This window comes from Panthera pardus, unplaced genomic scaffold (assembly GCF_024362965.1).
Source record: "Panthera pardus isolate Hobbes unplaced genomic scaffold, ASM2436296v1 HiC_scaffold_289, whole genome shotgun sequence".
NCBI classification, from domain to species: Eukaryota; Metazoa; Chordata; class Mammalia; order Carnivora; family Felidae; genus Panthera; species Panthera pardus.
In genome coordinates, this window is record NW_026526864.1 from 143,951 (window position 1) to 171,259 (window position 27,309).

General features: G+C 41.8%; 1 pseudogene; it reads left to right on the top strand.

The window, feature by feature from the left end:
* Positions 1-22,316, top strand: LOC128774104 (immunoglobulin heavy variable 3-23-like; annotated as a pseudogene).
* The last annotated feature ends 4,993 nt before the right edge of the window (positions 22,317-27,309 follow it).

Here is a 27,309-nt window from a genome sequence, read left to right on the forward strand (position 1 = left end):
CCAGCCCCGGGAGTCCCAGGTGTTCCCATTCTGTGATCAGCACAGAACACACACACCTCACCATGGAGTTTGTGCTGGGCTGGGTGTTCCTGGTTGCCCTTTTAAAAGGTAATTCATGGTGAACGAGGGACACTGAGTCTGTGAATGGATGTGAGTGAAACAGTGGATGTGTGACAGTTTCCTGACCAACATGTCTTGTGTCTGCAGGTGTCCAGTGTGACGTGCAGCTGGAGGAGACTGGAGGAGACGTGGTGAAGCCGGGGGAGTCCCTGAGACTCACCTGTGTGGCCTCTGGATTCACCTTAAGTAGCTATGCAATGGGCTGGGTCCGCCAGGCTCCAGGGAAGGGGCTGCAGTGGGTCGCAAGCATTTATAGTGATGGAAGTAGCACATACTACGCAGACTCCGTGAAGGGCCGATTCACCATCTCCAGAGACAACGCCAAGAACACGCTGTATCTGCAGATGAACAGCCTGAAGACCGAGGACACAGCCACATATTACTGTGCAAGTGACACGGTGAGGGGACCTCACTGGGAGCCCAGACACAAACCTCCCTGCAGGGGGGATCAGCACCACCAGGGGGCGCACACTAGGCACAATTCTGCTTTGTGTTCCCAGGAGCAGGTGCAGATGGAGGTTAAAGGAAGCTTTCTGTCAGGGTCTGGGGCTTCCTCTCCACACAGCAGTTTCTCTAGGGAGCCTCTCTGGTCACAGGATTCTGTCTTTATCTATTAACTCTCTGAATTAGCAACTGTGTTGTCATAGGAAAACTACCCTAACATGCACAAAGACACAGTTGTTTGCATTGCTTACTCCTGTCTCTCAGTATGAGTGAATTGCAGATTTCCTGACGCACAACAGCTGAACCTTTACAGGAGTCCCAGATGCACTCACTGTGCAGCCAGGACTACAGGATCCCCCAGACCCCCATTATCGTCACCCAGCACTTGTCCCAAACAACGTGACACTTCCCTCCTGGCACTTACTACTCAGGGCTTTAAAAGAGCTACAGCTTTATTCAATTCCTCTAAAGAAGAGATAATTCATCTCCATGTATTAGTCAGGATTCTCCCCAGGAACAGAAACCAAAGAACCTTGGTTTCCATGACTAAATACATTGATAAGCCCCACATTCCACTCTCACATGCTGGAGACCCAGGAAAACCAGTGGTGTAATTCTCATCTGATGCTGAACTAGTTTCTAGTCTCAGAACGTGAAGAGCTGATGATGTAACTCTCAGAACAAGGCCCAGAGGAGACCAATGTTCCAATTCAAACATGCACATGGCAAGTAAAACTGAGGGAATTCCTCCTCCGTCTGCATCAGTTTCTATTCTTAACCTTAATGGAATGGGTGATGCCCAGGCAGACAGAAACCATGGATACAAATGCCAGTCTCTTCTGGAACACATCACAGACATCCACAGAAACAGTGGGGAGTCTGGGCACCCATGATGCAGTCAAGATGACACATAAAGGTAATCATGACAAGTCAACCTCCTGTAAATGTGCAGGTCAAAGACTGAAGATTTAGAAGTCCATGCCATGACTGGCATGGAGCCTGGTGGGCATAGCTGTGCTTCTGTGGAGAAGGAAGGCAGAGTCGCATAGGGGGCATTGTGGTCTGAAATCCCCTGGGGGACTTGGGGAGAGACAGTTCCCTTCTCAGGGTGCATTTCGTAAAAGGTGTATTGCCTCTCGTGGGGCAGGAGAGCTGACAGGCACCATTGCACTGCCCTGGTCATTAGCATAGGAGCCTCTGCTGAGAGCAGCTAACTGAATGCTGCCTCCTTGTTCTTCCTCACCATGAACTCCAAGCCCCTAGTGTTCATGCAACTGCCCTCCTGGGATAAACAGCTCCAGCCACAGCACAGCGAGACCCTCTCACAGAGGATCACTGGGGTCCCAGTCATATTGAGTTCATATAATTTGGAGTTTTCAAACCCAGCTAGAGCTCCTGAGATAAAACATAAGAGCCCTGTGCCACCAGGTGGGCCAAGGGTTTGGACACAGACAGGGTGAAGGCAGGGTTCTGATGGAAGCCCAGGACCCACAGGTACAGATTGTTCTCTCTGTGGGAGGGCTTCCTGAACAGGGGAGGCTGGGAACTCCAACTCAAGGGACTAGACAGGGAGCTGATGCCAATATTTCCTCCCACCAATCAGCATGGACAGAATTCAGTGAGCAGCACAGAACCTCCCAGTAGAAGCTGAGCCACTGACACCAAGCTATACCCCCCCTTGCCTTCCTCAGGTGCTTCCTTACTAGAGAAAGAGGGCCTGGAAACCAGATCAGCACTGCGCCCCTCCATCAAAAGATGGCATATACCCCCAAAGGCACCAAGTCTACTGACCATATAGTGAGGCATAGCTTCACCTCTAGGGGAAATAGGAATTAGCCTCTTTTACAGGCAGAACACACTCACCTGGTTAAAACTCACAACATTGTGGACAATGTCTAAACACTCATCGATGGAGAAAAGGAGAAACTCTGCAGAGGACTTAGCTGAGGGACAGAGCAGCCAATACACAACACCACAGTGCACACAGAATATGCAACAAATGCTTCCTAAAGAGTCAAGCCCTCAACAGCAATTGAACACTTTTCAATAAAGACACTACTCTAGAAGCAGAAAACAAAACAGGATTTTCTAAAACACTTAAGAAAGCAGAGACATAGACATACACCATGATGGAGGAATTCATCCCAAAAGAAAAAACGATAAAAGGTCATTGCCAGGGATATTATTAAAGCACATATAACTAATATGCCTCAAACAGAATTTCTAAAAACTCTCACAAGGAAATAGAATTTTTAACAACTATCATACGGATACTTGCTGTGCTTGAGGAAAGCATAGGAGACATGAAGGAAACCCTTACTGCAGATAGAAATGACCTAAAACCTAGCATGCTGAAATTTTAAATGCTGTAACCAAGATGTGAAACTGATGGTATATAATGACCTTAAGGCGTAAAGCAGATGAATGAGCAAGTGACATAGAAGATAACATTGTGGGGGAAATAAAGCAGAAAGGAAGAGGAAAATTAAAGTATTGCCTCACAAACATATACTTAGGGATCTCAGCAACTCCATAATGTGTAATAAAATTCTTTTCAAAGGAGTCCCAGAAGAAGGAGAGGGAGAAAACAAGGGAAGAAGAGTTATCTGAGTGAATTACCATGGGAAATTCCCCAAAATGGGGAAGGAAACAGACATACACATCTAGGAGGCACAGAGAATGCCATTATTTTAAAAAAGCAGGCCAACACTGAGACATATCAGAGAGAAATTGGTAAAATACACAGAAGAAGGAAAACGCTATAAGCACCAAGACAAAAGAGGTCACTAAATAAACAGGGAAGACAAAAGAAAAGATTATGGCAGATGTATCCACAGAAACCTTCAGGCAAGAAGGGAGTAACATGATATCCACAACATGCACAGTTGAAAATTATGCAGCAAGAATACTTTGTCCAGAAAGGGTCATTCGGACACAAGAAGAGATAGAATTTCCCAGAAAAGCAAAAACCAAAGGAGTTCATGGCCTCTAAACAAGCGCCCTGCAAGAATTATCAAAGGGGACTCTTTGAGTGGAAAAGGAAGACTAAAAGAAACAAAGACTAGAAATAAGCAGAGAAAATCTCCAGAAACAGGGACTTTAGAGATAACACAATGGCAAAAGTTTATATCTATCAATAATCACTGTGAATGTAAAAGGGAAAAATGGTCCAATCAAAAGACAAAGGATATCAGAATGGATTAAAAAAATGCAAGACCTTCTGTACACTACCTACGATAGACTCATTTTCAACCTAAAGCAACTGTAGATGGAAAGTGAGGGGAGGGAGAACAATTTATCAGGCTAATGGACATCAAAAGAAAGGTGTAGTACCATACTCATATCACACTAACTAGATTTTAAACCAAAGTCTGTTACAAGAGATGAGGAAGTCAGTACATCATCATGAAGGGGTCTATCCAACAAGAAGATATAAAGCTTTAAATATTTATACACCGAAAGGGTAAGCACTGATATATACATAAATCAATTAATAAGAAACATCAAAAAACTTATTGATAATAATAAAAGAATAATAATAGAGAACTTCAACACTCCACTTACAGCAATGGACACATCACCTAAGCCAAAATTAATAAGGAAACAATGGCTTAGAAAGGCACACTGGACCAAATGGACTTAACAGATATATTCAGAACATTCCACCGTATAGCAACAGAATACTCATTCTTTTTGACTGCACATGCAACATTCTCCACAACAGATCACATACTATGTCATAAATCAGCTCACTACAAGTTCAAAAAGACTGAGATCATACATGTACATTTTCATACCAAACACTATGAAACGTGAAGTCAACCACAAGAACTTTGGCAACACCACTAATACCTAAGGTTAAAGAACGTTGTGGTAAAGAATTAATGAGGTTTTCAGGAAATTAGAGAAGCAATAAAAAATACATAGATGCAAATTAAAATGAAAACATGCCAGTGCCCCATCTGGATGCAGCAAAAGTGGTTGGAAGAGGGAAATATATAGCAATACAGGCCAAACTCAAGAAAGAAGAAAAATCTCAAACACACAACCACTTCACAACTAAAGAAGCTAGAAAATGAACAGCAAATGAACCCTAAAGCCAGCAGAAGGTAAATAAAAAACATTAGAGCACACAAATGATAAAGAAACAAACAAAACATTAGACAGATCAATGAAAATATAAGTTGGTTTTTGGAATCATAAATAAAAATGATAAACCCAAGGCCAGGTTTGCCAAAAACAAAAGAGAAAGGACTAAGTAAATATAACCACAAATTTAAGACGAGAGATCACAACTAATAGCACAGAAATACAATTAGAAGAAAATATTTTGGAAATTTATATGCCAACAAACTGGTCAATCTGGAAGAACTGGATAAATTCCTACAGTAATGTAAACTACAGTAACTGAAATAGGAAGAAACAGAAAACCTGAACTGACTGATAATGAACAAAGCAATTGATCCGTAATCAAAACTCTACTGAAACACAAAAGACCAGGGCCTGATGGCTTCACAGGTGAATTCTACCTGATATTTAAAGAAGAGTGTAAATAATCTATTTAAGTAGCATAGAATATTCTAGTCTTCTCAAACTGTTCCAAATAATAGAAATGGAAAGAAAACTTCCAAACTCATTCTATAAGAACAGTATGACCATGGTTCCAAATCAAATAAAACCCAACTAAAAAGGAGACTTAAAAGCCACTAGCCCTAATGAGCACGGATGCAACAATTATCAAGAAAATAATTGCAGCTTGAATCCAAAAATACGTTAAAATTATCATTTACCACGATCAGGTGGGATTCATTCCTTGGTTGTAAGGGTGGTTCAATATTCACAAATGACTCAATGTCATACAACACATCGATAAGATAAAGGATAAAAACTATATGATCCTCTCAATAGATGTGAAAAAGAGCATTTGACAAAGTACAGCAACCTTTCTTAATAAAAACCCTCAACAAGGCATAGAGGAAACACACCTTAACATCATAAAGACCATATATGAAAACCCCACAGGTACTATCCACAGTAGGGAAAAAACCTTTTCCTCTACTGTCAGGAACACAAGAGGGATGCCCACTCCCATCATTTTACTTAACATAGCTGGAAGTCTTATCCTCACAAACAGACAACAAAAAGAAATAAAGGCATTCAAATTGGCAAGAAAGAAGTCAAACGTTCACTCTTCACAATGACATGACACTCTATATAGAAAACCCAAGAATCCACCAAAATATTGCAAGCACTGATACACAAATTCAGCAAAGTAACAAGATACAAAATCAACATGCAAAAATCTATTGCATTTGTATATAGTAATAATGTAGAAACAGAAAGACAAATCCAAAAAAATTCCATCCCCTTTACAATTGCACCAAAAATAATAGGATAACTAAAGGGTTAAAAGATCTATACTCTGAAAAATACAAACACGATGAAAGAACTGAGGATGACACAAAGAAATGGAAACACAGTCAATGTTCAGGATTGAAGGAGCAAGTATTGTTGACATGTCTATTCTACACAAAGAAACAGGAGACTTTATGATTGCAGACTTCATGGTATATATTACAAAGCAGTAGTCATCAAGACAGTATGCTACAAGCACAAAAGAGACACACAGATCAATAGAACAGACTAGTAAGCCCAGATATGGACTCACACATGTATGGTCACCTCATCTTGAATGAAGTAGGAAAGACTATGTAATGGGAAAAAAAAAGACAGTCTTCTCAATGAAGGGTGTTGGGAAAACTGGACCAGAACATGCAGAAGAATGAAACTGAGCCACTTTCTTACACCATACACAAAAATAAATTCTAAATGGGTGAAAGACCTAAATGTGAGACAGGAGACCATCAAAATCCTAGAGGAGAACTCAGGCAGCAACTTCTTTGACATTGGACATCGCAACTTCTTACTAGACGTGTCTCAGAAGGCAAAGGAAACAATAGCAAACATTAACAGCCAGGGCCTCATCAAAATGAAAAGCTTCTGCACAACTAAAGAAACAATCAACTACTCTAAAAGGAAACCTACAGAATTGAAAAATGTATTTGCAAATGATATATCTCATAAAGCCTTTCTATCCAAAATCTATAGAGAACATATCAAACTCAGCATCCAAAATACAAACAGTCCAGTGAAGAAATGGGCAGAAGACATGACTAGACACTTTTCCAAACAAAGCATCCAGATGGCTAATGAAAAATACTCATCATCACTCAACACCAGGGAAACACAAATCAAAACTTAATGAGATAGGACCTCACAAGTCTCAGAATGGCTAAAATTAACAACTCAGGAAACAACAGATATTGATGAGGATGAGGAGAAAATGGAACCCTTTTATACTCTTGGTGGGAATGCAAAGGGGTGTGGCCATTCCAGAAAACACTTTAAATACTTAAAACTGAAACTACCTTGTACTCCAGTAATTGCTCTACTAGGTATTCACCCAAAGGATACAAAAATTCTGATTTGAGGAGGCACATGCACCCCAATGTTTATAGCAGCATTAACAATGAGAGCCAAAGTGAGGAGAGAGACCAAAAGTCCACCGAGTGATGAATATGCATATATATGTATAGACTAGAATATTATTCGGTCATAAAAAAGAATGAAATCTTGCCATTTGCAAAGATGTTGATGCAGTTAGAGGATATCATGCTAAGTGACATAAGGCAGTCCAAGAAAGACAAGCATGATATTATTTCCTTATATGGGGAATTTAAGAAACACAGCAGATGAACATAGGGGAAAGGGAAAAAAAGAGCAAGAAAAAATATAAAAGACTCCAAGGATAGAGAACGAATTGAGGGTTGCTGGAGGACAGGGGTGTAGGGGATGCGTTAATGGATGATGGGGATTAAGTAGGCCAAGTGTTCTGATGCGTACTGGATATGAATGTGGGTGATGAATCAGTGAATTCTACTACTGAAATTAATATCACACAGTATGTAATCTAATAAAAATTTAAACACAAACTTAAAAAGTTAGAAAAGTGGAAAAAAAGGAAGGGAGAAACATTGTCACAAATTGTCGTGAACATGGAATCTAAGGTAGTGAGTCTAACTTCTTGCATTTACTCATTTTATCCCTAACTGCTAGTGGACATTAATTAACATACTCATGACTTTTACAGTGGTTCCAGGTGGGCTGGAATTCAAACCACAGCTGCCCTTCCCAACTCCACTGTGCCGACACCCCATGGGCAACTTGTCCAGACACCTGCACAAGAACCCAGGTTGGACCACAGCAGGGACCCTCATCTGCAGGACTGAAAAGTGTGGAGAGATGACCATTCCTGCCAGGCTCTGGGTTTCCTCCCACGACCTTGCTGGCTCCACTCCCTTTTATTCCTTTCCCTTCTCTTTGAAAAGAAGCATGTCCCCTGTTTCTGGTGCATGAAAGTGAGGGGCTCTGTGTTCTATAAATGTTCAATATGACCGATCACTTACATGGGGACAAATAAAAACCCATATGGTGCAGCCTGTCTCATGGGCTCCTATCACCCAAAGTGGCAGAGTACAAATAAACCTAAATATGCACTTAGTGAAACACTGTACAGCACGTTGCAAAAGCATTAGGACATGAGAAGCCTGGAATAATTCCACAAATGCTGGATGAGCTCCCCTTGGAAGGAAGAAGAAATCTTATACTCCCAAACATGCAAAACAAAAAATAATTGCAGGAAATGATAAAACAGTTTCATGTGTTCTATTCATGAAGTGTCTGACAGTGACAATGCACAGAATGAATTGTCAGCGTTTCGCATAGAATTGTGAAGGAAACATCTTGAGTCATGAACTTGGTTGTGGGCACAGAGCTCAATGGCTCCTGACACATATAGAAACCCCAAAACTTGGAAAGGTTAACGTGTTTTTTGGCCCCGGAGCACATCTATCAAATCTGATAAACAATCTGTCCAAAAAGACACACACAGCATATCTTGTGAAACTTGAGTTCAATTTCAGCATGAGAACAGAATTTCCATATATTATGAAAAAACCATGCCATGAAAATGAGTTACTACACACTATAAACTTAAAAACAAACAACAGAGACCAGAGACCAGTTAGCGAACAAGTCAGCATTGAGAGACACCAGAAAAAAAAAAAAAAGATTTTAGTTATATTGTAAATCAAGAAATTACTGGGGTGCCTGCGTGGCTCAGTCAGTTAAGCATCTGACTTCAGCTCAGTTCACGATCTCACGGTTCATGGGTTTGAGCCCCGTGTCAGTTTCTATGCTTACAGCTTGGAGCCTAGAGCCTGCTTCTGATTGTGTCTCCCTCTCTCTGCCTCTCGCCCACTTGCACTCTCTCTCTCTCTGTCTCAAGAATAAAAATTAAAAAAAAAAATTATCAGTCACAAGCAATCAATCATTATGAAAACCAAAATTATACCTAAGAACCAAAGGCCCATAAAAAGAAATAGTATAAATGGGCTTTGTGAAAATCAAATAATTTTTTTCTGAACACGTGGCAATCAATAGTAGTAAGACAAGTTACGGAGGAAAAGACAATATTCACAAATTGCATAACCACCAAGGGACTTGCATCCCGAATATGCTAAGAACCCTCAACAGTCAATAGGAAGAAAGGAAACAACACTCTATAAAACAAGCACAGCCTTGCGTAGTAAACATCCCATCCTAGAGGTTATAGACACATTAGGTAAGGACAGGAAAAGACTCTTCACACCATCGACTGTCAAGGAAATTCAAATCAAGAATGCAATAGATGCCCTATGCACTCATCCTGAGGGCTCAGGTATGAAGGGAACACTGGCAACACCATCCAGGTGAGCATCCAGCACACGTGGGGCCTCAAACACTGCAGGTAGGAATGAAACATGAACACCAGCTCTGGAAAACTGTTGGCTGTTGCTTATGAAATTATACATGGATGACTTAACATGTAACCTGGAAATACCACTCCCGAGTGTCTGCTCCAGAGTGAAATCCCATGCTCACAAAATAAATGGTGTGTAAATATTTATAGCATCTTAGTGTTAGAAGCTAGGAATAAGGCAAAAGTCTTTCTAAATAAAAAGGAATAAACCAAGTATGAAACTTCCATCAATGGGATGCTTTGCCACAGAAATGTGACGCTATTGATGCAGAATTGAAACTAGGAGAACCTCAAAGACATGATATGAGGGAAGGGGAGTCGTCTCAAAGACTACAGAGGTGGTGTGGCCTGGGACATTCACACAGCCAGCCCAGATGACAGTGTTTGGCTGGGTTTCTTTATCTCTTTCTGCCCAACATTCACATGACAAGTTCCTCTGCCTCATGTTGAATGCTGTCCTGCGCTCAACAATGCTCTCATGTTTCAACTCTCCACAGACTAAACCCTACAACCTCGGACTCCTCTGAATGGAGAGTTGTTGAGGCCATAATCTGACATGTGTTCTGACAGGAGCTGTTGCCTCCACTGTCCCTGGCTCTGGCTCTCTCCTGCAGGTGAGGAGGAGTAGGTTAGGAATCCTCCACTGAAACCATCTGTCTCCTGCACCTGACTCTCCCACAACATGAGGCCCAGACCTTCCTCACCCTCATCTGTAAATGAAGTCAGTTATACTGAAACAGATTTGCACCTTGGTTTAGGGAATTGCTCCAGCTCCCCCCTGCCCTGGGCAAAACTCTGCAGCTGCAGGTGGGGACAAAATGAGGGCTCAGTCTAGGGGTGAGTGGCAGCTGCACTTCTTTGAGCCTTGCTTGTCCTAGTGGCATGAGACCCCTGCCGTACAAGTCAGGTCTGGGGCGACCAGGCTCCCAGCATCCCGAGTGGACTGTGCCCAGGGCAGAGTTTCCATCCTGGGAGTGGGGCTGCAAACAATGAGTGAGTCCCACATCTCAGTGGCACCTGCTGGGGCTTGGCCTCAACAGCAAACAGCTTAGGGCCACTGACATCCTGTCCCTCTGGGAAAGAGTCCTCTGAACAGGAGCTGGTCACCAGGAACCCTGGTATTGGTTGCAACAGTCTGGAGGGGAGGTTGCAGCCAGGCTCAGTGGCACATGCCTATAGTCCCAGCTCCTTGCACTGGAGTTTCCATTTGCTGAGCTGGGGTGGGGAAGGAAAGGCACATACCTTAGCTCAAAATTCTAGCTTTGCCGTCTGTCAGTATATTTTCTGGAATAAATGTTTCTTCATGGGCTGTATGCCAAGAAGGCCATTTAAAGACACTGTAAATACATCATTTGAGATTTTATTCATATTCCACATAGTAAACATTCAATGTAGTATTACTTTCAGGTGTAAAATATAGCGATTCAACATTTCCATACAACACCCAGTGCTCATTATGAGTGCGGCCCTGCAACCCCATCACCTACTTCCCCAAACCTCCTCCCACGTTCCCTCTGGTAACCATAAGTTTGTTTTGTATAGGTAAGAATCTGTTTTGTTGGGTTTATATGTTCCATGGCTTAAGCCTAAGACTCTTGATTTGGGTTCATGTCTTGATATCATGGATTCTGAGATCAAGCCCCATTTTGGTTTCTGCACTGACAGCAAAGAGACTGCTTGGGATTCTCCTTCCCACTTCCTCTGCTCCTCGCCCCATTCTATCTGAACACAAATTTAAAAACATTGAAAAACGTTTATTTCTTGGTGTAGCTCTTCTCTCTTCTTTGTCCCATTTCCTATTTAAAGTTTCTTAAATTCTACATATGAATGAAAGCATATATTTGTCTTTCTCTCACTTGTTTCAGTTAGCATAATACTCTCTAACTCCATCCGTATCATTACAAATAGCAAATGTCATTCCTTTCAGGGCTGAGAAACATTCCAGTGTATGAGTATGAGTGTGTGTGTGTGTGTGTGTGTGTGTGTGTGTGTGTAGATATACCACATATACTTTATCCATTTATGAGTCAATGCTTACTTGGGCTGTTTCCATAGCTGGGCTGTTTTTGATAGGGCTGCTATAAATATAGAGTTGCAATCCCCTTTAAATTAGTACTTTTGTATCCTTTGGGTAAATACCTAGTAGTTCAATTGATCAATCATAAGGTAGTTATATTTTTAGCATTTTGAGGAATGCCCATGCTGTTTTCCAGACAAGCTGCACCAGTTTCCATTCCCATAAGCAATGCAAAAGTGTTCCTCTTTCTCTGTATCCTCACAAACACCTGATGTTCCTTATGTAGTTGAGTTTAGTCATTCTGACAGGAGTGAGTTGATATTTCGTTGTAGTTTTGATTTATATTTCCCTGATGATGAGTGATGTTGAGCATCATTTCATGTGTTTATTGGCCATCTGTATGTTGCATTTTGGAAAGTCTATTCATGCCATCTGCTCATTTTTTAATAGGATTATTCAGTTTTGGAGCTGAATTTTATACTACATACAGAAAACCTAAAAAACTCCACCAAAAAAACCCCACTAGAACTGATACAATAAACCAGTAAAGCTGCAGCATACGAAATCAACATACAGAAATTTGTGCATTTCGATACAACAATAATGAAGAAGGAGAAAGAGAAATCAAGGAATTTATCCCATTTACAATTACACAAAAAAACATAAGATACCTAGAAATAACCCTCACTAAAGAGTTACAAGAGCTTGACTCTGAAAAACCTGGGACATTTATGGTACCAATTGAAGAAGACACAAAGAAATGGAAAAATATTCCATGCACATGGATTAAAACAAAAAACATTGTTAAAATGTTGATACTACCCAAAGCAATCTAGACATTCAATGCAAATAATTCAATGCAAATATCCCTGTCAAATAATACAAGCATTCCTCCCAGAGCTAAAACAAATAATTCTAAAATTATCATGGAACCACAAAAGACCTTGAACACCCAAAGCGATCCTAAAAAAGAAAAAATGGAGGCATCACAATTCTGGGTTTCAAGCTATATTACAATGCTGTAGTCATCAAGACAGTACGGTCCTGGCACAAAAAGAGACACATAGATTAATGGAACAGAGTAGAAAACCCATAAATGGACACATAACTATATGGTCAACTAATCTTCGTCAAAACAGGAAACAGTATCAAATGGAAAAATGACAGTCCCTTCAACAAAGGGTGTTGGGAAAACTGGACAGCAACAGGAAACTCTAATGGAACCGGACCACTTTCTTACAATATACACAAAAACAAATTCAAAATGGATGAAAGACCTAAATGTGAGACAGGAAACCATCAAAATCCTAGAGGAAAACACAGGCACCAAACTCTTTGACCACGGTCAGAACAACTTCTTACTGGACATGTCCCAGATGCAAGGGAAACAAAAGCAAAAATGAACTATTGGGACCTCAAGATAAACAGCTTCTGTACAGCAAAGACACAATCAACAAAACTAAAAGGCAACTGACAAAATAGGAGAAGATATTTGCAAATGGCATTATCAGATAAAGGCTTAGTATCCAAAATCTATAAAGAACTTCTCAAACTCGACACTGAAAAAAAACCAAATAATCTGGTGAAGAAATGGTCAGAAGACATGAATAGACATTTTTCAAAGAAGACTTCCAGATGGCGAAATGACACGTGTAATGAGGCTCATTGTCACTCCTCGTCAGGGAACATAAATCAAAACCACAATGAGATAACACCTCACACCTGTCAGGATGGCTAAAATTAACATGGTGGGAATGAAAGCTGGTGCAGCCATTCTGGAAAATAGTGTGGAGATTCCTGAAAAAAATTAAAAATAGAACTATCCTGTGATCGAGCAATTGTTTTACTAGGTATTTATCCAAAGGATACCAAAATGCTGATTCGAAGGGGCACATGGACCCCAATGTTTATAGCAGCCCTATCAACAACAAGCAAATTGTGGGAGAGCCCAAATATCCATCAGGAGATGAACACATAAAGAAGAGGTGGTAAATATATACAATGGAATATTACTCAGCCATCAAAAAGAATGAAAATGTGTGTGGAACAACAACGTATTAACCTAAGTGAAATAAGTCAGTAAGAAAAAGTCAAATATCATATGATTTCATTCATATGTGGAATATAAGAAACACAACATAGGAGAAGGAAAAATAAAATAAGAGAAAAACAGAGAGGGAAGAAACAGGAAGAGACTTAAATACAGAGAACAAACTGAGGGGAAGTGGGGAAGTTGGGCTAAAAGGGAGATAGGCATTAAGGAGGGCACTTGTTGAAATGAGAACTGGGTGTTATATGTACGTGATGAATCACCAAATTCTACACCTGAAATCAATGCTACACTGTAGGTTAACACACTTAAATTTAAATTAAAAATATTACAAGAAAATTAAATACATACATATATGAACTCTTGGGAGTACCTCAAAATAGCAAATTCTGCACAGTGAAGGAAACAATAAACAAAACTAAAAGACAACCTATGGAATGGAAGAAGATACTTGTAAATGGCATATCCCCAGGGTTAGGATCCAAAGTATGTACATTTTTTAAAATTATTTTCACTTATCAGTACAGAGTGTGTGTCCATGCATACTTTGTGTGAGAAGCAAAACTCGTGCATTGTGGTAAGATCTCACTGAAACTGAGATCCACCCTCTTCACTAAATTTTAACCGTACAGTACAATATTGTTAAGTACACATGTAATGTTGTGGAGAAGACCTCTAGAACTTAGTCATCTTGCATAACAGAATATCACACACCTTGATATCTAACCCTCATTGCGCCTCTCTGCCAGCGCCTGGCAACTGCCACTCCACTCTGTTTTATTGTTATCAAATCCCGAATTCAGCTACCTGTTGCTGGAAAGGTCAACATTCAAAGTTTGAGTTTTGGTAGGAAAGGAATTTGAGCTTTATGCACAAAGCCAGCCACTGGTAAGAATGCAGACTCCTGTCCAAAAGCCAACTCTGAGGTTTCTCCCTGACGCAGGGGGTTTTAAAGGAGGAGAGCATATTTAATCAAACAAGGGAGTTCCATGGTTGATAACGTCTTTTGATCATGTGCAGACTCCACGGTGCAAGCTGCCAAAGTTACCTCCACTCCCTGGCATCTCCAGCTGAGGAGGGAACCACACATGCATGGGAGGAGACTGCCAGAGGCCAGGAAAGAACCCCAATAAGGGATTAGAGCGGAAAACCCCTGGGGCTCACACATGGTCAGCAGTACTTTCTGTTCTCCCCAGCTGGCATAAAAAAAATACTAAAATACAACCTTGTACTTCACCAATCATGACAGAATACTGGGAAATGTTTCCTCAGTAAACTCAGAGGAAGCTTCAAACCAAAAACCAAAGGATCAAATGGCTTGAAAACTAATGTCTAACCAGAATGAGACATGAAAAACGACGAAGCTATTTTTTTAGTCACCTATAAAGGTAAAATTGACAATGTCCACCTCCACATCCCAAGGAAGTAGGAAGCATTGGTCTCCATAATGAGGAAAAGCAGTCATCCATAGAAAGTGACCCAGCAGTACCACAGGACATGGAATTGGTAGAGAAGTTCAGGGTGTTAAAATTTCATATCCCATATTCACTAGCTGGAGGAAAGATGGAATGTGTTGAATACAGCCATGTCTCTGGGTCCAAGTCCTTACTACGTCCATGTGAGCACGGCTTGAACTGGCTCACCTACTTCTCCCACAACCACCCCAGCTGAACTGTTGTGCAGGGTCACACAATGCCACACCCTGGGACTGTTACCTAAACCCACAAGTGGATCCCAGGTGCAGGGGACTGGCCACCCGGTACAGCCCTCTGTTCTGTCAGATGGCCTAGACCTCACTTTGCTGAGGATCCTCCACTTATCCACTCTCACTGGCAGATGTCCCTGAGCAGGGGCATGAGGGTGGCAGAGGGCCAGGTCACCTTGAGGGCATCCCTCTTGCAGTTTGCATTCTGGGCAGTGCTGGCTCCTGTCCAGGGTTCTCAAGGTCGTCCCTCATGGCGCTACATCTCCTTGAGGTGGTAATTACAAAGAAGGAGCTGCACAATGGCAAGGGCATTCAGATGACTGGTTGGCTGTCCTGTAGCCTGTGTTTTGGGACAAAAGACACGTTATCCACATGTGGCCAAGGAAACCCTTTAGGTCCAGACATCTGCTGATGATCACTCAGGATGATCAGGGAGACTTGCAGATGGACTACCCCTCCATGCCTCCAGACTGTTACTACCTCGGCTACCTGGAGGAGATTCCTCTTTCCATGGTCTCCATGGACACGTGCTATCAGGGCCTTGAAGGTATCATGAAGTAGGATGACCTTGCCTATGAAATCAGACACATCAGCGATTCCCAACATTTGAACACATTGTTTCTCAGAGAGTGGCAGACATCAATGCAACGGGACCTACTTATAACCTGGGATATAAGGAGCATAGGGACCCCTGTTCCTCAAGGAAATGCCAGTACAGTCCTCAGGATCTCTAGTAAGTTGTAGTCATCCCATCACGGAATTCTGCTCTCAGTTCCAAAACAATATATAGTGTGTTCAACCACAGGTCAAAAGGTGCCCAATTCCTAATAAGGCTAGTTAGCTTAATTGACTCATTGTTTCATGGGATTCATGTAAGTTACTATATTGGTTTCATGATAATTTATAATGAGAGAGATCCAGCTAACATGAGCAAATATGTGTTGCATCAGAGTCCGTTTTTTTCGATACTATGAGTCCAAGGGTTTTTGAATTCTTAAACCACACTCATCCTTAGTTGTGATTCGAAATGGATCCCATGAAGTTAATTTCAGTCCAGTTGTATGAAGTATATGCCATCCACAAAGCCCCATCGTGATGGGTTATTTAGGCAGACATTATTTACTCTTGTCTGTCATAGCAACACATATCCGAGAGGTACAGGTTGTCACAGGATACCTGCAGCCACTCCATTTCCATGGAATGAAAGGTGAAACATGTTGTTGATATACAGTTGAGAGTTTGGGGTGTGCACAGAGCTAATATTAACACTTTAAAGTAGGTTAATGACTCTGAAAGCCACGAAAAGAAATCTGTGGCCGCATCAGGTAGGGGTGAGGGGCTCACAGAGACAAAGGCAGTGAAGTTAGGGGTCCTTGGGAAGCAGTAGCCAGGTTTCCTTAGAAGCTTATGCAACTGCATTTTTGTACCGGTGAGAGGGATGTGAAAAACTGACAAGACACTTTGTGGTGATTTTCGAAGCACTGTGACATAGTCCTCGTTGGCAGTAGCTGTTTGCAACCATGGACATTAAGAAGACAGGAGGGTGTATGGCCCTGACCGGCTGGTGCTTTAGGAGGGTGGGGGAGTCTGCAAGGGCTCTCTGACTCCTTTGGTAATAGAGTGACAAGTCACAGACATACAAAACAAGAGTGCAGCCTTGGGTGAAGGCACAGAATGTAAGTTGGCTTCAAGAACTTGGAGTACTATTGAGCCCAACTTAGTTGCCTTCCCCAAGCATACATGAAAAGAGAACTTGTGAATCAGAGTGCAATGGCATTGACAAGAAAGTTGAGCAGATGTTCATCCCAGGAATGCATCTTCATCACCAGGAATTGAGGCATGAGCGGCAGCCTGGTTAGGGACAAAAGATGGGGGGGGGGGGTAATAGATGACAAAAGACTTTATGGTTCCTACATTGTACAAATCAGTAGCTTTGATTTCCATCTGAATCAAATTCTGTTCTTTCTTTACTCACAAGATCGGGGTGTTACACGGTGAGGAGGTAAAGCAAGAACATCCTGCGGTAACAGAGTCTATTACAGGGTCAGGTCCTCCCTCTGCTGCAAGACAGGGCATCTGGCTACTGATGGGTGGGGGCAGTTCCTTTCTCAGGCCCCTGAGCACAGGCTCTGCACTGGGGGCAATCCATCCTCTTGTGCATGTGAGGCCCAGACACCAGTGGGCACATCTTTAAGACTCATCCTCTGAGGAGCACTTTGAATGGAGGTGGGTCTCCAATAGGGAAAGGGGGAAGCTTGAGGTGTGGTCTGATGGCAGGGAAATGAGAACACCTTATTGTCCCTCCTGCATTTTGGATATTAACTCCTTTTCAATATTTTTTATTGTAATGTCTACCCTCCCATAGACTGCCTTCTAGCTCTGCAAATATTTGCTTGCCCCTTTTCTGGTATGATGTAGTCCCCCTTGCCTGCTTTGTTCTCTGTGACTTTGCTTTTATATCAAATCAATCATTCTCAAGTGAATGTCATCATGTTTATCTTTCATGTTTTCTTTGAAGGCATTTAGGTTCAAGTGTTCTTCTTAATCCTTCATCCATTTTGAGATTTTTTTGTGTCGACGTATATGTATGAAGCAAGATTATGGCCAAATGTTATTATTTGGCATGTATATATCAATACTATTTTTTAATTCTTACTTTGGTTTTGAGGGAGAGAGACAGATCATGAGTAGGGAGGCACAGAGATAGAGGCAGAAACAGAATCCAGGCCCCGAGCTGTCAGCAGGAGCCTGATGTGAGGCTCGAACCCACAAACCGTGAGATCATGACCTGAGTGGAAGTGGGATGCTTAACTTACGGAGCCACACAGGAGCCCCTAGTCAACTCCATGTTTAGGAGACACTATCCTCCCCCCACTGTGCATTGTTGGAAATCTCGTGGAGGATTTGCTCACTGCATCTGCAAACTTCTACTTCTGGGCTCCGTAATGAGCTCCACTGGCCTAAATGTCTCATTTGATGCCAGCAGCACACTGTTGTGGTTAATGTACCTCTGCAATATCTTTAGAAAGAGAGAAGTGTGATGTCTCCAGGTTCTCTCGACGTCATGATTGTTTTGTTGCTTCCATGTGTTGTGTGCTTTCATATGAATTGTATATTTTTCAGGTTCCTTAAAAAAGTCATTGGCATTTTTACTGACATAACAAGATAAACATAAAAATAACATAAAAATATAAAGCAGACAGAAAATAGAGACTATCACAAATACAGAAAACAAATCAATTACATAAAAATTTGTATTTGGAAAAGTATATAAAATTTGAAACAAATAGGTAGCCTGGGGACATAGGGAAGACTCAAACAAATGCCATCAGAATTGAAAGAGGAGACATAACTGAACTAAAGACATGAAAAGGATCATTAAAGAAAAACTTAGGTATTTATAGGCCAACAATTAGATCACCAGGAACAAATTACACATTTTATGCCATAATGTAGTCCACCAACACTGTTTCATGGAAAAATACAAAATGAACAAAAGAAAAATTAATAAGATTTCTCTATCTAAAGCCTCGCCCTCCAAGAAATCTGCATAGGAGTCCATGCCTTTATTAAAACTTCTACTAAGTATTTAAAGAGAAATTAATGCCAATATTTCTCAAACTATTACAAACCACTGATAAAAAAACAGCACTCCCAAATGAAATTTGTGAGGACAGCATTGTTTTCACACCAAAACCAAAGAAAGACACCACAAGAAGGGAAACTACAGGTCACTATCTCAAATGAACATACATGCAAAATTCCTTCACAAAATCTGAGCATACTGAATTCAACAGAACATTGAGAGGATCATACAACATAATCCAGTGGGATTCATCCAGGGATGCAAGGATCCTTCAACATACACAGATGCATAAATGTGATGTCCTCCATTAACAGAGGGAATGAGTGAATCAAAACCATCATTAATTGATTCAAAAAAACATTAGACAAAATTCAACACATGTTCATCATTTAAAAAGAACCCAATTAAAAAGGGACTGAAGGAAATTACCTCCACATGATCATGGCCACTATGAAAAGCCCACACCTGACAGCATATTGAACGGTAAAATGCTGAAGGCTTTCCTGTCAAATCAGGAGCCAGGCAATGATGGTCACCCCTAACATAAGTGTTCCCCATGTAACGTGAAGAATACATATGCCACCTCAAACTATGTCATCTTGTCACCCTGCTTATTTGGGTGAAAGTCACTTGAGACAGAGCCCAAGTACACTCAGACTCTCCATCGTCCCTTCACAGCAGGATATAAATCTCCCTCCCGTGTACCAAGAGGGAAGAACCATCGTTAGCACCAGAATAAGGAACACAGGGACAAGAAGGCGATGCAAACAAACCTACTTACTTGGTGACTAACATAATACCCCAAACTTAACTCTTGCCAAATCCAATGTTTTTTTTGTCTGAAAGACACAAGTGCCACCTGCTTTGTCCTTTCTCTGGGTGTCATGTCATTAGGAAGGCCATGCACTTACAAAATGAAATTTATTCTCTCCTGTAGATAGGTCTTATGTCAATTGAATCCTTACACTGGCTAAATCCCAGAAGAAAAGAGGGAAAAGCTTTCTTCTCCTACCACTGGAAGACGTAACCAGAAAAAAATATGGAATAAAAAAAATAAAAGACATTTAAATCAGTAAGGAGGAAGGAAAACTACTTGTTTGCAGGTGACATTGATCTTAAACATAACAAAACCCTAGAGATTCCACAAAAAATATTAGAACCAGTTTTTTTAAATGAGGAAAAGAGCAGGATGCCAAATGAACAAAGAAAATAAATAAAAACAAACCACCTGTGATTCTACACACCAGCATGAAAATACATGCAAAATAAATAACAAAATTATACAAGTGAAAATGGCACAGAATATTTTGGGTTAAACTTCAAAAAGTATGTAAAACACTTGTAGAGTGAAAATGATCTATGTTGATGAAAGACCTGTAAAAATGCACACAGGACTGCAAATACACCTGTACTCACTGAATACAATTATTCAAATTGTCACAGCACCATCTACACAAACTAAACTACAAGTGCGTCCCTAACACTGTTGTTCACTTTTAAAGAATCAAATCTAAGACTGGAGCTTGATATATATGTCAGAGCACATGCAAATGGGGTCCTCTCTGTGCTGATAAAACCAGCCCATCCCAGACTCTGCAGCTGGGAGAGGAGCCCCAGCCCCGGGAGTCCCAGGTGTTCCCATTCTCTGATCAGGACAGAACAGACACCTCACCATGGAGTTTGTGCTGGGCTGGGTGTTCCTGGTTGCCCTTTTAAAAGGTAATTCATTGGGGCGCCTGGGTGGCGCAGTCGGTTAAGCGTCCGACTTCAGCCAGGTCACGATCTCACGGTCTGTGAGTTCGAGCCCCGCGTCGGGCTCTGGGCTGACGGCTCGGAGCCTGGAGCCTGTTTCCGATTCTGTGTCTCCCTCTCTCTCTGTCCCTCCCCCGTTCAAGCTCTGTCTCTCTCTGTCCCAAAAATAAAAAATAAAACGTTGAAGAAATGGTAAAAGATCAAGGAGAGTTTAAAAAAAAATAAAAATAAATAAATAAATAAAAGGTAATTCATGGTAAATGGGAGACACTGAGTCTGTGAGTGGATATGAGTGAGAAACAGTGGATGTGTGACAGTTTCCTGACCAAGATGTCTGGTGTCTGCAGGTGTCCAGTGTGACGTGCAGCTGGTGGAGTCTGGACGAGACCTGGTGCAGCCTGGGGGGTCCCTGAGACTCTCCTGTGTAGCCTCTGGATTCACCTTCAGTAGATATGGAATGAGCTGGGTTTGCCAGGCTCCAGGGAAGGGGTGTAGTGGCTCACATGTATTTATGATGATGGAAGTAGCACGTACTACGCAGACTCGGTAAAGGGCCGACTCCCCATCTCCAGAGACAACTCCAAGAACACGCTCTATCTGCAAATGAACAACCTGCAGGCCAAGGACAAGGTCACATATTACTGTGCAAGACACAGGGTGAGGGGACCTCACTGGGAGCCAAGACACAAACCTCCCTGCAGGAGGCGATCAGCACCACCGGGGGGCGCACACTATGCACAATTCTGCTTTGTGTTGCCAGGAGCAGGTGAAGATGGAGGTTACAGGCAGGTTTCCTCTCAGGGTCTGGGGCTTCCTGTCCACACAGCAGTTTCTCCAGGGAGCCTCTCTGGACACAGGATTCTGTGTTTACCTATTACCTGTGTGAATTAGATCATTGTTTTCCTAGGAAAACTACCCTAACATGCACAAAGACACAGTTGTTTGCATTCCTTACTCCTGTCCCTCAACATGAGTGAATTACAGATTTCCTGAGGCACAACAGCTGCACCTTTACATGAGTCCCAGATGCACTCCCTGTGCAGCCAGGACCACAAGCTCCCACAGCTCCCCATTATCTTCACCCAGCCCTTGTCCCAATCAAACAACGTGACACTTCCTTCATGACACTTTGCTACTCAGGACTTTAAATGAGCTACAGCTTTATTCAATTCCTCTAAACAAGAGATGAATCATCTGCATGTATTAGTCAGGATTCCCTCGAGCAACAGAACCCAAGGCACATTGGTTTCCATGACAAAATATGTGGAGAAGTCCCATGATCTACTGTCACAAGTTGGGGAGCCAGGAATACCAGGGGTATAATTCTCGCCTGATTCTGAACTAGTGTGTAGTCTCAGAACCTGCAGAGCCTATGATGTAACTCTAAGAACAAAGGCAGGAGGAGACCAATTCCAATTATTCCAGTTCAAACAAGCACATGGGAAGTAAAAATGAGGGAAATCTTCCTCCCTCTGCATCGGATTCTACTCAGAACTATGATGGAATGGGTGATGCCCAGGCAGAAAGAAACCATGGATGGAAATGCCAATCTCTTCTGGAAACTCATCACAGACATACACAGAAACAGTCATGAATCTGGACACCCATGACGCAGTGAAGATGACACATAAACGTAATCATGACAAGTCAGCCTGCTGTAAATGTCCAGTTCAAAAACTGAAGATTTTTCTAAATGAAGATTTAGAACTCCATGCCATCACTGGGGTGGACCCTGGTGGGTATAGCAGTGCTCCTGTGGAGAAGGAGCCCCGAGGCCCATAGGGACTGCTGCGGTTTGAGGATCCCCTGGGTCATATCGGGTGAGACAGTTACCTTCTTGGAGTGCATTTGGGAGACAGGGCATTGCCCCTCATGGGGCAGGAGAGCTGACAGGCACCATTGCACTGCCCTGGTCATTAGCATAGGAGCCTCTGCTGAGAGAAGCTAACTGAATGCTGCCTTCTTGTTCTTCCTCACCATTAACTCCAAGCTCCTAGTGTTCATGCAACTGCCCTTCTGGGATAACCAGCTCCAACCACATCACACCAAGACACTGTCCCAGGGGATCAGTGGGGTCCCTGTCGCATTGAGTACATACAATTTGGTGTACTCACACCCAGCTAGAGCTCCTGAGATAAAACAGAAGAGCCCTGAGCTGCCAGGTGTGCCAATGGATTGGACAAAGGCAGGGTGAAGGCCGGGTTCTGAAGGAAGCCTGGGACCCATGAGTACAGATTGTTCTCTCTATGTGAGGGCTTCCTGAACAGGGGTGGCTGGAAACTCCAACTGCAGGGACTAGAGAAGGAGCTGATGCCAATATTTCCTCCCACCAATTATCATGGACAGAATTCAGTGAGCAGCACAACACCCCCCAGTAGATACTGAGCCACTGACACCAAGACATACCCACCTTTCCTTCCTCAGGTGCTTCCTTACTAGGGAAAGAGTGCCTACAACCCAGACCACCATTGCACCCCTCCCTCCAAAGACCACCATATACCCCCACAGGCCCCAAGTCTACTGACCATATAGTGAGGCATACCTTCACCTGTAGGGGAAATAGGAATTAGCCTCTTTTAATAAGGAGACCAAACTCACCTAGTTAAAACTCACAACACTATGGACAAAGTTGAAAAACTCTCCCCTGGAGGCAAGGAGAACTCTGCAGAGGACTGACCTCAGGGACAGAGCAGCCAATACATGACAGCACAGTGCACACAGCACATGCAAGAAATGCTTCCAGAATGTCAGGTTGTCAACAGTATGTAAACATTTCTCAAAAAAGACACTACTCTAGAAGCAGAAAACATAACAGGATTTTCCTAAAACACTTAAGAAAGCGGAGAGGGGCACCTGGGTGGCTCAGTCGGTTAAGCAGCCGACTTCGGCTCAGGTCATGATCTCGCGGTCCGTGAGTTTGAGCCCCGCGTCGGGCTCTGTGCTAACAGCTCAGAGCCTGGAGCCTGTTTCAGATTCTGTGTTTCCCTCTCTCTGACCCTCCTCCATTCATGCTCTGTCTCTCTCTGTCTCAAAAATAAAAATAAAATGTTAAAAAAAAAAAAGCGGAGACATGGACATACAGAGTGATGGAGGAATTCATGCCAAAAGAAAAAGCCATAAAGGACATTGCCAGGGATATAATTAAAACACATATAAATAATAAGCCTCAAACAGAATTTAATACCTATCATAAGGAAACTGAACTTTTAAAAACTATCATAAGGATACTAGCTATGCTTGAGAAAGCCTAGAAGACATGAGAATACCCTGACTACAGATGGAAAAGACCTAAAACCCAGTCAGGCTGAAATTTTTTAAAATGCTGTAACCGAGACGTGAACCTGATTGGATATAATGAACTCAAGGCAGAAAGAAGCAGATGAATGAGTAAATGACATGGAAGATAAAATTTTGTGAGAAATGAAGCAGGAAAGAAGAGGAAAATTAAAACATTGCATCACATACGTATACTTAGGGAATCAGCAACTCCATAAAGTGTAATAAAATTATTTTCAAAGGAGTCCCAGAAGAAGAAGAGAGGGAGAAAAAAGGGGAGAAGTTTTGTCTGAGCGCATTAGAGTGGAAAATTTCCACTAAATGGTGAAGGAAACAGACGTCCACATCTATGAGTCACAGAGAACTCCCATTAAAATTAAAAAAAAAAAAAGCAGGCTGACTCTGAGACATAACATAGTAAAACTCACAAAATACACAGATTAAAAAAACCTATAAACATGAAGACAAAACAGTTTGCTAATGAATACAGGAAGATAAAAGATTATGGCAGAAGTGTCCACAGAAACCTGCAGGAAAGAAGGGAGTGGCATAATATCCTCAAATGTTCAAATGAAAATTAGGCAGTCAATGGGGGAGGAGACAAGATGGCGGAACAACATGGAAGACTTTTGTGTGTCTCGCGTCCATGAAATACAGCCAGACCAACACTAAACCATCCTACACACCTAGAAAACTGATTGAGGATTAACACAACAATCTGCACAACCTGAACCACAGAATTCAACAAGTACGTGGCGTGGAGAGGGGACCTTGGGGAGCACGAAGCTGCAGGAAGGGAGGTGCTTTTGCAGGCGGAGAGAGGACGGAGACTGGGGAGTGGGGGAGAATAAAGGAAAAGCACCCCTCCCCAAAAGCAGCTGGAGAGAACGTGGAAAATTGGAAACAGCCACAGGGACTCAACTAAAAAGGGAGAAAGGAGAAAGGAGAGTATGTAAATTCCACTAAGACTGTAAACAAGGGGAGTGCAAAGGCTGCAACTCCACAGCTCGATACCTGGAGGTGCTCTGGTGGGAAGGGAGAATCCCAGGAACAGAGTGGGGTCCGGGATGTTCTCAGGCCACACCGGGAGAGGCAGTTGCACTGCTGGAAGGACATTTGGAGGAGACTGCCAAAGCCCTCTGGTCCCAGCAGACCCCGGAAAACGGCCACATTCGCTGCTGCTGGAACAAGGTCGTTTAGGGTGAAGCCTGATGCCAGACGTGTGTTGTGATTTTCCATAATCCATGAAACGCTGCTGCTACACTCTCTTGCGAATTTTTTCTGGGGCGGGCTGGCACCTGGCCAAAGTCTCGGGGCACTGACAACAACAGGGTCCAGCAAGCGTTCCTAGGTGCTGCTGATACTCGGCCATTGCTCATTCGGACATTGCTTGGTGAGACCCTCCCACAGAGGGGCAGAACAGGTCAAAGCCGTGGTCCTTTGGACGTAAGGGACCGGGGAAAACAGCCGCGTCTGTGACAAAACTTGGGACAGAGGTGCGGCCTCGGGCCTGGTCACGGAGAGTGAAGGAGCAGGGAGTGGACAAGGGCTGAAGACAGAGGATGGGTGCCCGATTGCTGATCCAGGAGAAGAGACTGGATACCTGAGTGGCGCCATTTTCACTTCTCCCGCGCATGTGCATTCGCACCTACAAGCACCGCAACAATCCACCCCAGGAGCCTAAAAGCGCCATCTAGTGGACAGCAGAGCCATTACACTGAACCCCGCCCAACTGGGCCAACAGGGCTCTTCAGGAATACAAGTCTCACTGCCACTTACTTTATGGACTATAAAGAGCTACATAGACTGACATCTAGGGGATAAGGAAGTAATTTCAGTCCTACTTCAATCTGTTAGCCGATTCATCTAGTCAATTTTTCTTTTTTTTCTTTCTCTCTTTTACGCTTTTCTTTTTCTTGAATGTAGAAACAGAAAAAATTATTTTTATTATCAATTATTATTAAAAATATTTTCTTTAATTTTTATTACTATATTTTTTACATTTCTGAATTTTAGTAAAAGTTCTATTTTACTTCCATCATTTTATTTTACCCTACGTCAGTGTATTCTCGTTTTCAAATTTCCAAACAATTTCCTTTTTATTTTTTCTTTCTTTTTCTTTTTTTCTCTTCTTTGTTTCTGTAGTTTTTCTGGAATGCAAAATGAGAAAAACTTGATTTTACTTTCAATTTCTATTAAAAATATTTTAATTTTTTTACTATATTGATTGCTTTTATATAAATTTTCTCAAATTCTATTTTACTTCCATCATTTTATTTTAGTCTACTATGGTGTATTCACTTTTTGAATTTTCAAATGATTTCCTTTTTTTACTTTTTTTATCTTTTTTCTCTTTTTTGATTCCTCTCTTTTTTCTAGAATACAGAAAAAGAAAATTATCACATTTATTTTTAATTTTTATTAAAAATATTTTTCTTTATTTTTTCTATTATATTCTTTACTTTTCTTTATATTTTTTCAAACTATATTTTACTCCCATCCTCTCATTTCAGTCTACTTCAGTGTATTCATTTTTTCAAATTCTCTAATTATTTCCTTTTTTTTCTCCCCCTCCCATATTTTTCTCTGTCAAACCAATTTCAACACCCAGAACAAAACACACCTAGGATCTAGCATATTCCATTCAATTTGCTTCCGTGTGTTTAATTTTTAATTTTAATATTTTTGTAATTTTATCTTTTTATTTCACTTTTGCGACCTCATTAATTCCTTTTCTCCCTTCAAAATGACAAAACGAAGGAATTCACCCCAAAAGAAAGACCACAAAGAAACGACAGCCAGGGATTTAACCAACACAGATATAAGCAAGATTTCTGAACCAGAATTTAGAATCACAATAATAAGAATACTAGCTGCAGTCAAAAATAGATTAGAATCTCTTTCTGCAGAGATAAAAGAAGTAAAAAATAGCCAGAATGAAATTTAAAATGCTATAACTGAGCTGCAATCACAGATGGATGCAGCGGTAGCACAGATAGATTAGGCAGAACAGAGAATCAGCTTGATAGAGGACAACCTTATAGAGAATAATGAAGCAGAAAAAAAGAGGGAGATTAAGGCAAAAGAGCAAGATTTAAGAATTAGAGAAATCAGTGACTCATTAAAAAGGAACAACATGAGAATCACAGGGGTCCCAGAAGTGGAAGAGAGAAATAGGGGTGAAAGGGTTATGTGAGCAAATCATAGCGGAAATCTTTTCTAACCTGGGCAAAGACACAGACATCAAAATCCAGGAAACACGGAGGACTCCAATTAGATTCCACCAAAACCGACCATCAACAAGGCACATCATAGTCAAATTGACAAAGTACTCAGGCAAGGAGAGAATCATAAAACCAACAGGGAAACAAAGTCCATAACTTACAAGGGAAGACAGATCAGGTTTAGCAGACCTATCCACAGAAACTTGGCAGGCCACAAAGGAGTGGCAGGATGTATTCAGTGTGCTAAATCAGAAAAATATGCAGCCAAGAATTCT